The sequence below is a fragment of the Coptis chinensis genome, chromosome 4, assembly GCF_015680905.1.
Source record: "Coptis chinensis isolate HL-2020 chromosome 4, ASM1568090v1, whole genome shotgun sequence".
In the NCBI taxonomy this organism is placed as follows: Eukaryota; Viridiplantae; Streptophyta; class Magnoliopsida; order Ranunculales; family Ranunculaceae; genus Coptis; species Coptis chinensis.
Window position 1 is genome coordinate 39,299,684 of NC_141459.1, and position 10,885 is coordinate 39,310,568.

The following is a 10,885-nucleotide window of genomic DNA, read 5'->3' on the forward strand; positions in this document are numbered from 1 at the left end:
ACTAAACGCGGGAGTGAAAGGTGAGTGATGGAAGTTATGTGTAAGTGTAGGTCAGGAGTGTAGAATGAATGAAGTTTATATAAAATCATGCTAGAATAGATAACACCACCCCCAAACAGTTTGGGAAGGTGGGATCAACATTAACTAATCACGCACAATGAAAATAACGACATTATATTCATATTGTCATTCAAACAACATTTCACTACAAAAGTCAAAATTAACTACGGAATTTAACAACGTAACATCCTATCTACTAAAAATAATAAAAGACAACATCAAAACAACAAACAAGTAGAAATCTAGCTACTCTTCAAGGAGCGAGGTGGGGTAAGAATAGGAATTTAAGTGATCAAGAATGGAAAAACTAAACACTTATATTCCCCAAACAAATTTTTGAAAACAGGTTTGTAAAAATTTGTTTTAAAACGGGGGTCTTTTAAAGTCAGATTCCCGAGACTTGCTAGATTACTATTTTTATAGCTTTAAACTTTTTTACTTTTTATGAATTAGGTTTAATATAAAGGAAAACAATAAGCAGTAAAGACAAAATTCACACCCAGAGAAACATGACTCAAAACCGAGAAAACATGCAAGAGTGGAAAACGTGAATTATGTGAAACGTGGACTTAGGATCCGGTACTTACAGCCACACACTCCATAGGGAGGGCCCGGTTACCTGAATGGTGCACTCAATAATATATTGAAATGAAAGGAAATGCACCAAACACAAGAATTGAGTCGTTTATAGTCAGATACTCGAGACTTTATCTAAACATATGTATGAATATGTAGTTTATCATATATCAACAACCTAAAAATAGTTGTGGATCATTCCATAAATAAATATCAAAGAAAACATATCCAAACACAATCAAGCACCAAGATTTCCTCGACGCAGCCTAGTGGAATGAAAGCTAAGTCGGATAGACCTATAACATAACCGAAAGCAGGCACCTTATGTTTCATCTTTGAATGAGAGGGTGTCCTAGTGAATAAGTGTGGAAAAGTGAATGGTCAGGGAAGATATGGTGGATTGGGATAAGTTTTAAAGGGAAAGCATGGAAAAAATGAGGATGTGGGTTTAGCACAAAACTCATTCATGGTGTAGTTAGGGACCTGCCTCAAGTCTAAAAATGAAGGTGTCTAGTGGTTTATCCTTGGGAAGTATTTGTTTAATAGGTGGATTTAAAAATCATGAAGAACAGGGAGAAACTAAAGGATCGAAAAGTGCAAACTCGAGGTTCCTTTGAAAAGGTGGAGGGTGGGGAATATTGGTGAGGGAAGGTGAATGATTCTCGCCTAGAGCTCTCAAGTCCATATCATCGAAATCTTGATATGTGCAAGACATTCCTCAATAGTTGGGTCAAAAGGATCACTGGGATAGAGATTGAAAAATTCATCTTCCGCCATAGCATCAAAGGATGTATGGTTGTTGGCAAGGGGGACTCGCTGAAGTGGTAAAGAAGCCGGTGCAAAAAGAGTTGCAGGAATTCTTCTTCTATTTCGCCTACTACCGTGGAGTCATTGTTAAAGTCGGAATTTCCGAAGGAAAGGAATTTGTTAATCTGTTTCTCCCGAAACATGTTTTGAAGTAATCTTGAGCTAAGCTCGATCATGCTAACCTCTCCATTTGTAGATGAATCGTGATATCGCGGTCCTAGTTTTGAAAACATTTACCTCAACGTAAAGATGGGCAAAGGACAAGGACATCGAACCATCGCGCAGTTTATGAGCCGCGTTGGCAGTAGCCAAGAAGGGACGCCCTAAAATGATAGGTACAGAGTCGTTAGTGACTTCGTGGTTAGGACAACGGTCGGCCGGGTAGTAAAATTTTGGACTTTAACTAGCACGTTTTTCAACCACACCCTTAGGATACTTAATAGACCGGTCAGCCTAATTGCAACGCCATTTTAGTAGGTTGCATCTCCTCTAGACCTATTTGTTTATACAAATAAAATGGGAGTAAGTTAACACTAGCCCCCGTGTCTAATAAATGCGGTCGCCGTGGTGAGAATCTCCTAAGGTGCATCAGACAAGAGGGATCTAACTGTGGTCCTTGTACTTAACAATTCCATTATTTTTCAGATAAGCGTTGGGAATTGTTCTTAAAAAAAGGCCTTTTGGTATATTGGTCTTACGCCTAGTAGTACACAACTCCTTAAGAAACTTAGCATGGTGTGGTAGCTTTTTAATAGCTTCGAAAGGGAAGGTTTATAGTTAGATTTTGAAAACGCTCCTAATCTCCTCATAATTTGTATCCCTAGTTAACATGGCTAATTTTGGGGAAACGGTGTTTTTCTCTATAATTAGCATATGGATCAACAGGATGTTTAACCTTGGCTTTTTGTTTCTTAGGTTGTGGTTTAACTAGTACCTCTACTACAGTTGTAGGCTCTTCAGTTTCTATTTCGTATCTAGTTCGACATCCGTTGTAGGAGTATCGATGGGGTAACTATAGGCATAGTTACTTTGTTATCAACCACTCTTCCGTATCCGGAGAGTGGTGATGGCATTTAGCTCACCCACGCTTGTAGTTTCCGCACTAGTATTACCGCTTTACCTCAAAGGTCGTGTTTGCCGCTCTAGGGTTGGGTATCGCTTTGGCTCGAAACACACCTTTTGGTTGGGCTTTCTCTTGGGCTAACTGTTGGTTTAAATTATTAACAGATTGTAGAATGTGTTGGTTAGATTGAGCCATGGTTTGGAAAAGTTGTTGGCTCACTTGTATGAAGGTGTCAAGACGATCCGGTTGTGTGGGTGTAATAGTCACGGGTGGTGTGACTGGAACTATCTCGCATTGATTATTTATAGGCGGATTGTGATAGTTATTATTTACCGGAACGATACCTCTATTAGCATTATAATTATTATAACTATATTGACCTTGTGCTTGACCTTGTCGAGGTTGTGCTTGGTTGTTATAATTATTATAATTACCCCGACTCGCCCTTGTCCCGAGGAGCTTGGTTATAACCGCGGTGTTGGCCTAACATATTGATTATTGACTCGGAGGTGTGACTTGTTGGTTATTTCTCCAACCGGTTGGGATTTTGTCTCCAAGGGGCTTAGGTTCACTATTAATAGAACAAGAATGTTCATAGGCTATAGATGACAAGTGGGAGTCGGATGCTCGTGACTCCAAAACAAACTACATGGATTTGAATTTACATTCATGACGGGATAGGCTTTTGTTGTACAGAAATGGCCTCAACCTTTTAGTTAGAGATTCGATTAAATTTTTAAGTTCTAGATCGGGTTTAACCTCAAACATACGGGTAGCCTTTAATCGTGGAAGAAGAACTAGCGGAGGGAGTAATCGCCACTACCCCCGGTTGTTATTTCGCTTTAGTTTGATCCTCTAAAAATTTGTAAGCCTCATTGGCTCCCTTTACTTAGGAAACTACCCCCATTCATTATGTCAAGGACTTCTTTATGGTGGTGTAGAAGTCCTTTGAAAAAGGCACTAACTAACGCGGTCTTTAGCTAAGTTATGGTGTGGACACTCTATAAGCAGATCGGTGAAACGATTCCAAGCCTCGTAAAATGATTCATGAGGATTTTGTCGGAAAAAAATGAATCTTGGAAAGCATCTCATCCGCCTTTAGGGGTGGGTAAAAATGTTCCATAAACAAATGAACAAGTTTGGCCCACGAAGTCCACGTAATTAGGGCTTTGGGCGCTTATCCAAGACGACGCCTTTATCGGCTAAGGTGAAGGGAAATACCCTTAGTTTAATCTCGTCCGCACTCAACGGTAGGATGATGGAATGTTGTAAGGACTTGTTCAATCCCACGACATGTGTTGGTAAGGTTTTTCATGGTCTAGACCATGAAAACGGGTAATGATTAAATATGTTTGGGGAATTAAAAATCCCCCCATTGGTCCGCTAGAACGATGCAAGATTTAGGGCTATCGCCAAAGCTTTATAAAAGTCGAGAGAGGAGTCTCTCTTTCTTCACCATAATATCGTGTAGTGTGTGAAATTCTAGATAGGCGTGTTGTATTTATTTCTACGAAAAACAAGCCCGATTATACTAGAATTAAAACTCCTCCAATACGTAAGATGCGAGGAAAGTGGAAGAAGGAGTACCGAATGCCTCCCTTGCTACGGTTTGAATAGCGCCTTGTTTACGCTTGTTGTTCAGTGTAAATAAGAGATTAGAACACCGAAAAACTTGACAACTCGGTTCGAATCAAACCCGGGAAATCCGGAAATTTCAGCTAAGGCGGCTGGCGCATTTATCTTGGCTGGCGCCGCCAAGGTAAATTCGAAGTTCCAAGAACTTAGCTGGTCGTCGCTTTCGCTGGGCGCCTAGAAAAGAAGAAAATTAAAGTAACTTAGCTGGTCGCTTCTTTTTGCTGGCGCACGCCAGTGTATTAATGAAATTCCAAGAACATAGCTGGTCGCGCTTCCTTTTGGGCGCCTCGCGGTATTTTTTTCCTCGAATTTTTCGAACAAACTAATAATAACCACAGATGAATCAAACAAGGGTGGGTGGGTTTAATGGGACTTAAAATGACTACTTCTACAAAGAAAACAATGCTAAAGTGCAACTAAGACGCAGCGCCATTTGATAATCTAATAAAATGAATAGTTTACCTACTTAAAATGAACTATGAATCCAAAACGAAGTAAACTAAACTTGGTACTTTTACGTTTTCTATTATCAAATCTTCTACTCTCAATGCTAATTGCACTAAATGGAGTAATGAAGTTCGCTCCACTCCTAGTTCTCTAGCATGGATTGTTTTCTAAGTCTAACTAGTCGCTTTTAAGTCAATGAGAGCTTTAATGGGCGGTGTTATACCACGATGAAACTAAAATGAGTCTACGCTTTGAATTTAATACTTTAATAATACTATGGAAATATGCTTGTTTTGAATCTAGATAAAGGATTAGAGGGGAATTGAATCCACCTCTAATCCAACTTAATAACCTAGTATAGATTCTTGTATCTCGATTCTCACGCTCTCACGGCAAGAAATTCGAAGTTCTAATCCCTAGTGTTCATGGCATTTCTACCGAAAGTAATTAACTAGCATGTGAAGTCGCCCACCCATTCTCATGGCTTAAACACGACTTTCTAGAGTGGAATAGATTCTACAACCAATTCTATACTAACCACTAGTTTTTTCATCAAGGCTTCATCAAACCCTCTAATGGAGGATTTAGCCTTGATTCATCAAACTAACAATTCCCATTAAATCTAAACTAAACATAATGAAAAGATTCTAACTTTACGCGATTTCACTAAACAATAATCAAATCTAATTAATAACTATGAAATGATAACAAACAATAATGGAATTTAGATCTATAAATCTAAATTGACAAAATAACTATTTTATTATCTAATCAATCAAGAACAATAATTTGAGAGTTTAATCTAAAACAAGAATTGAAATGAAATTAAACTTAATTAATCTAATGAAAACTAGATCTAGAATTAAGGTTTAATGGAGGCTAACTAATCTAATTTATTTTCTAACCTAACTATCTACCATTAACAATGAACTAAGCTTTTGTTCTTATACATTCAGATCCAAAAATCGTGCATGGGCTTGGAGCCATGTTTTGGGCCAGAGAATCGTGCCCAAAACCCAATTCTTTTCAAATTCAAAAGGCCTCTTCAGCTGCAGTTGACTTCCACAGACTTTTCGTCCACTTCTGCTCCTCTGATTGGGTCAAGGCTTGGACCATTGCAAAGCTCTTTCCGAGCCGGTCGTTTTGACATAAGGTAGGCCCAATTCTGAGGTCTGAGTCCAAAGATACGGCTTTGGAAGTTCTCACCGACTTTTGCTCCTCAGATCTCGCTAAAGTGGTACATTTCTCGCACATAATGGACTTTGAAGCCCGAAATGCATAAAAACGCGTAATCAGTGTTAACTCTTACTTATTATTCACATAATTGGTCTAACAGTATGATTATTAAGGGGTTAAAACTACAGTTTTGGGCTCTTATCAATGGTTAAGGGGTTAAAACTATAGTTTTGGGCTCTTATCACTTCCTTCTAGAAACAACCTTTAAACTTTGTGGGCTTTTAACCTAAGCCCATAGAATTGAATTCTTGATTTTGGCTTTAAGTCCCTGAGTCCATAGCTTTTAGCTTTGAGTCCTTGAGTTTTTGAGAGTTGACTTTGAATTTCAAACACTTTTGCTCCTAAGCTGGAATCTTCCCAAATAGCGTTAATAGCAATCATTTTTGTGCTAAAATGCACGTATTATAGCAAGTCCAATGGAAGGCTGCTATAATGGGCTGCTAAAAGGTGCCACATAGGCCTTTTAGCAGGCTCAGCCATATTTAGCAGACCAAAATAAAAAAACCATTCCAATCACACTTTTTAGTAGCTGTTAAGTTCAGGATACGATGGCGCGAAACTCTCGTAAAATGCAATGCATTAAATTGCAAATGACGGTAGAAACTATGTCGTAAATGATATGGCGCTTACTAAAAACGTGAATTTCTTTCTCTTCTCCATTTCTCTCTTCTCTCTCTCTCGTCTCTTCCCTCTCAATCTCACGGCATCCTCTCTCTCATCTCAATTTTTGTTAGATTATTTTGATATACATTCACCAGGTATGAATTATTAATTACAACTTTGAAATTCGATTTTATTGAGTTTATTTTGATTGATTGTGAGGTATTTTGATTAGTTTAATGTTTAATTAGAATGTTGAATTGTTTGTTGAATTAGAATGTTGGAATTGTAAGGTTAAAGGGATTAGTTTAATGTTTGTTGAATTGTTTGTTGAATTAGAATGTTGGAATTGATGTTTTAGAATGTTAGTTTGAAATTGTGCGTTTTGTTTAAATTGAAGTTATAAAGAGGATATTGTTGATTGAATTGTAGGTGCCACGCAAAATGAGTAACAAGGGTAAACAATTTTTCGGCCGAAAATTAGTTAGTAGATTGACACAATAATCGACGTCAGCGCTAAACGTCGATGAGAATGAAAATGTCGATGAAGTCTATAATTTGCAAAACCCTCCAGTAATTGAATTTCCGAACCCAGTCGATCCACTAACACATGCTACATTGGCAAGAAACCCAGAAACTCACATCTCTCATCGTGTAAATATGGTAAGCATTTGATCGTTAAATTTGATTTCTTTAACATCATAATTTGTATTTTCTTTAATTTTAAAGAATAAATGTTTTGAATAAATGTTTAGGGAGGGGGGGAGATGAAATTGCGGTGTTATTGGGCATCCGTGAACAATTGGTGGAAGATAATGGTTGCCAAAAGAGATTGTTTTGAAGGCATAAGAAATAAAATTTTACAATCTCCGTTTGGGTCATTGTTTCGATGTGGTTATCAAAACGCCGACCATGGTTTGATATACGCTTTGATCGAGCGGTGGTAGGACACAACTCACACTTTCCACAAGGCGAGATAGGCATCACTCCAATGGATGTTACTATGCTCACGGGAATTAGCGTAGGAAGGGGAAAGGTCGTTACATTTGGAGAAGGTCGGTTCGCAACTTTTGATTATGCACAGCAAATGGCCAAATATATGCCGGAGCATTGGGCTAAAGGGGGTATCAAACCCTCCTTTTTTGTGAATGAGTTCATGGAGAAGACGAAAGAGAGTGACAAAGGTTGGTGCCCGATGGGTACAGATCGGGAGAGATATTTGAGAGCACTCTATTTTTACTTAATCACGCAGTGTTTCTTCCCCACGGGTGATAGTTCACTGAGATTAGGTTGGATAGAGTGTTTGGTTTAGTTAGATTACATGCATCAGTATGATTGGAGTGGTGCTATATTTGAAGATTTGATTTACGCGTTGGCTCAAGCATGTCGAGTCACAGCAAATGTTGTGGATGGTCAATGTGGTGTCTTCACCCCTCTTTTACAAGTAAGTTTTAAATTCTTAGTATTATAACTTTATGATAGTATTATAATTTTTAAATTACGTACAAGTTTGATTTCGATATTTGTTTTTATGATAGTATTGGTGGCATGAGTACGTACCTACCATGGCTCCTCTTCTAAGACTGAACATGAACAGTGATATCGTCCCACGGATTATAGCATGGATGAATGACTTTAAAGATTGCCGAATTGGCCAAGGATGCCACAACATTCACTTAGATCGTAACCAACTCGAGACTAGGTCGGCATTGGTGATACAGTGGATACCATGGTTTTATACTCGATATATGGAATTAAATGTTGATGATGTGGAGGGAGATATCATGGATGATATTTGGTTATATGAGGCGATTCACCATGTACGTCGTTCGTATAATCTTACAATGTGCCGAATCGTCTTTGAGTTTGGAGGTATCATCGTGTGGTACCTGGGTGATAGGTGTTGGCACCAAATCGTTGGGACACTTTTCATCCCACACCCTCCTCCGGAGAATATGTGCCCATTGGGAAGAGTCATTCAGTGGAGGTCCTATCTTAGAATGCATAAAGACTTGTGGCCATAAGATTCTCTATATTTATATGTGAATGGTGACTATAATAGTTACTGGGATCGCATCTCAAGGGGGATCATATTGTTTGCTAACATGTATAGAGCTGCTAATATGGACTTTATAGGACATAAGGCTATTAGAAGTGATTTGAGTATCCCACACCCTGCTGAGCCTTACTTTTCATCTCAAGGTCCTTACGAGTCTTTTGTTACAGCTCCTTCCGATCCGGATAACCCATGGAGCAATGGCATAGTTACATCTCAGGGAATGTATGTTGCCATACCTATACCTCATGTTGATCAAAGTTATCTTCCGAACCTTGTCCCGGATTTTGACACTCTATATGAGGTTAATATTTGGTTTATATTTTGAAACTTGAATTATATTTGGTTTATAGTGATGATTTTTTTTAAAGTTATTGATTTTTTTGTAGGCTACACTTAGAGTGCGATATGCCGAGTCGTAGCTAATTAATAATGCATAGGATGCGCGATTCGTTTATGAATACAACCAACGAATACTATCATTATTTGGTGATCAAGTGAGAAGAGATGAAAAAGACACCTGATAGAGTCGCGGAGTTAGAAGTGCAGGTGCTAGAATTGACATTGCGAGAATCACGGCGAGCGAGTAAATCAAAGAAGAGGCAAGCTGGCGAAAGTTCGAGCGGAAATTAGTTTAGAATTTGTTTTTATATGTGTGTTGATTTACTTCTATTGATTTTCTTTAGTTGAATGAATTGAATCATATTTGTTTAATTAATGAATTTTGTTTAGTTGAATTATATGTGTGGATTGTTGTTTCTATTGTATGAATTAAATGAATTGGAATGGAATGAAGTGGAGTGAGTTTGTATATGAAAAGAATAATGGGATTTGTCGGGTTTTTACGCTCGGTATACTGGGGCAACGAGTTTCGGCGTCCCGTCAATTTAATTAAAACGGGATATGTACGGCAGAAACGTTTCTGCCGTCTGTACATAAATAACCAACAGACGGCAGAAACTATGTCGTCCGTCTCCCAGAACTTATTATGGCAGCTGCTAGCGAAGGTTTTAACTTTGGTTGGGTTTTTGACTCCTTCCAAATTTAAGACCCTTTTAGCAGCCCCATTGGAATGACATTTTTGTGGTTGGGGTGTTATATTTGCCTTTAGCATCCCATATAGCCCCCCATTTGACTTACTCTTAGGAATATACGTCCTAAATGGCCTATATCCTGCAAACGGTAGAAAAAGTTATAAGTTATATGTTCATTAAGCATAAGAAGGGCATAATTGAAGTATTGTAAAGGTAATAAAATGCACATTTGGGGACTGATCATCAAGCTGCATGAATGCCATGCAACTTACCTTGTTCTTGTTTGACATTTAAGAGACGAGTAAGAACCTCCATGCAGAGAATAAAAAGGAGAGGTGACATGGGGTCAGCCTGTCTTAATATAATCCTCTGGACGACTTGAAAAAACCGAATGGAGAGCCATTAAGAAGGATAGAATAATTTGTGGTTTTGATGCAATTAGAAATCAGAGATATCCATTTACTATTAAACCCCAAGTTATTCATAATCTTAAGTAATGGATCCCATTCGATTCGATGAAAAGCTTTGGTCATGTCCAACTTAATGGCCATGAGACCACTGCGACCCTGTTTATGTTTCATGGTTCGCAAGAGCTTGTGAGCAATGATGATAATATCAGTAATTTGACCCGCATTGAGGGAGGAGAGAGGAAAGCACTATGTAGAGGGGAGATGATGGTTTGAAGAATGGGTTTTAGTCTGGCCACCAAGATTTTAGTTATTATCTTGTAGGAAACATTATATAGACTAATGGGACGGAAGTGTAGTTGGGTGTTGAATTTTAGGAATGAGAACAATGTTGGTGGAGTTAATGGATGCAAGAGAGATATTGTTGTGGAAAAAATCTTTAACTAAATTACAAATGTCAAACCCTACGATGTCCCAAGAGTGGTGGTAGAAAAGACTTGGGAAGCCATCAGGACTAGGGGCTTTCATAGCCCCAATGATGAAGATAGCATATTGGATTTCATTGTCATCAGGGCAGTTGATTAAGGACAAGTTTTCTTCATCAGTAATTGACTGATGGAACAAGTGCGAGAGGTCAAGGTGTTTGGGGTGGACGGTTTCAAGAATATTTGAGAAGTGCTTCTCAAGAAGGTTACCTAAATTGGTTATACCCGAAACCCAATGTGCCTATTTCATCTTTGAGTCATTCAATCCTATTATGTTTCCTCCTGTATACCGTTTTCATATGAAAGTAACGAGTGTTACGGTCACCTTCTTTAACAATTTGATCACTAGATTTTTGTTTCCAATGAATTTCTTCACGTTTATAGTTTTCATCAGGATCCAAGTTTTGTGCAATCTGAATATCTTTTTTGAGTGTTTCTTTTGCTGTGAAAATATTCCCAAAATGATTTTTATTCCATAT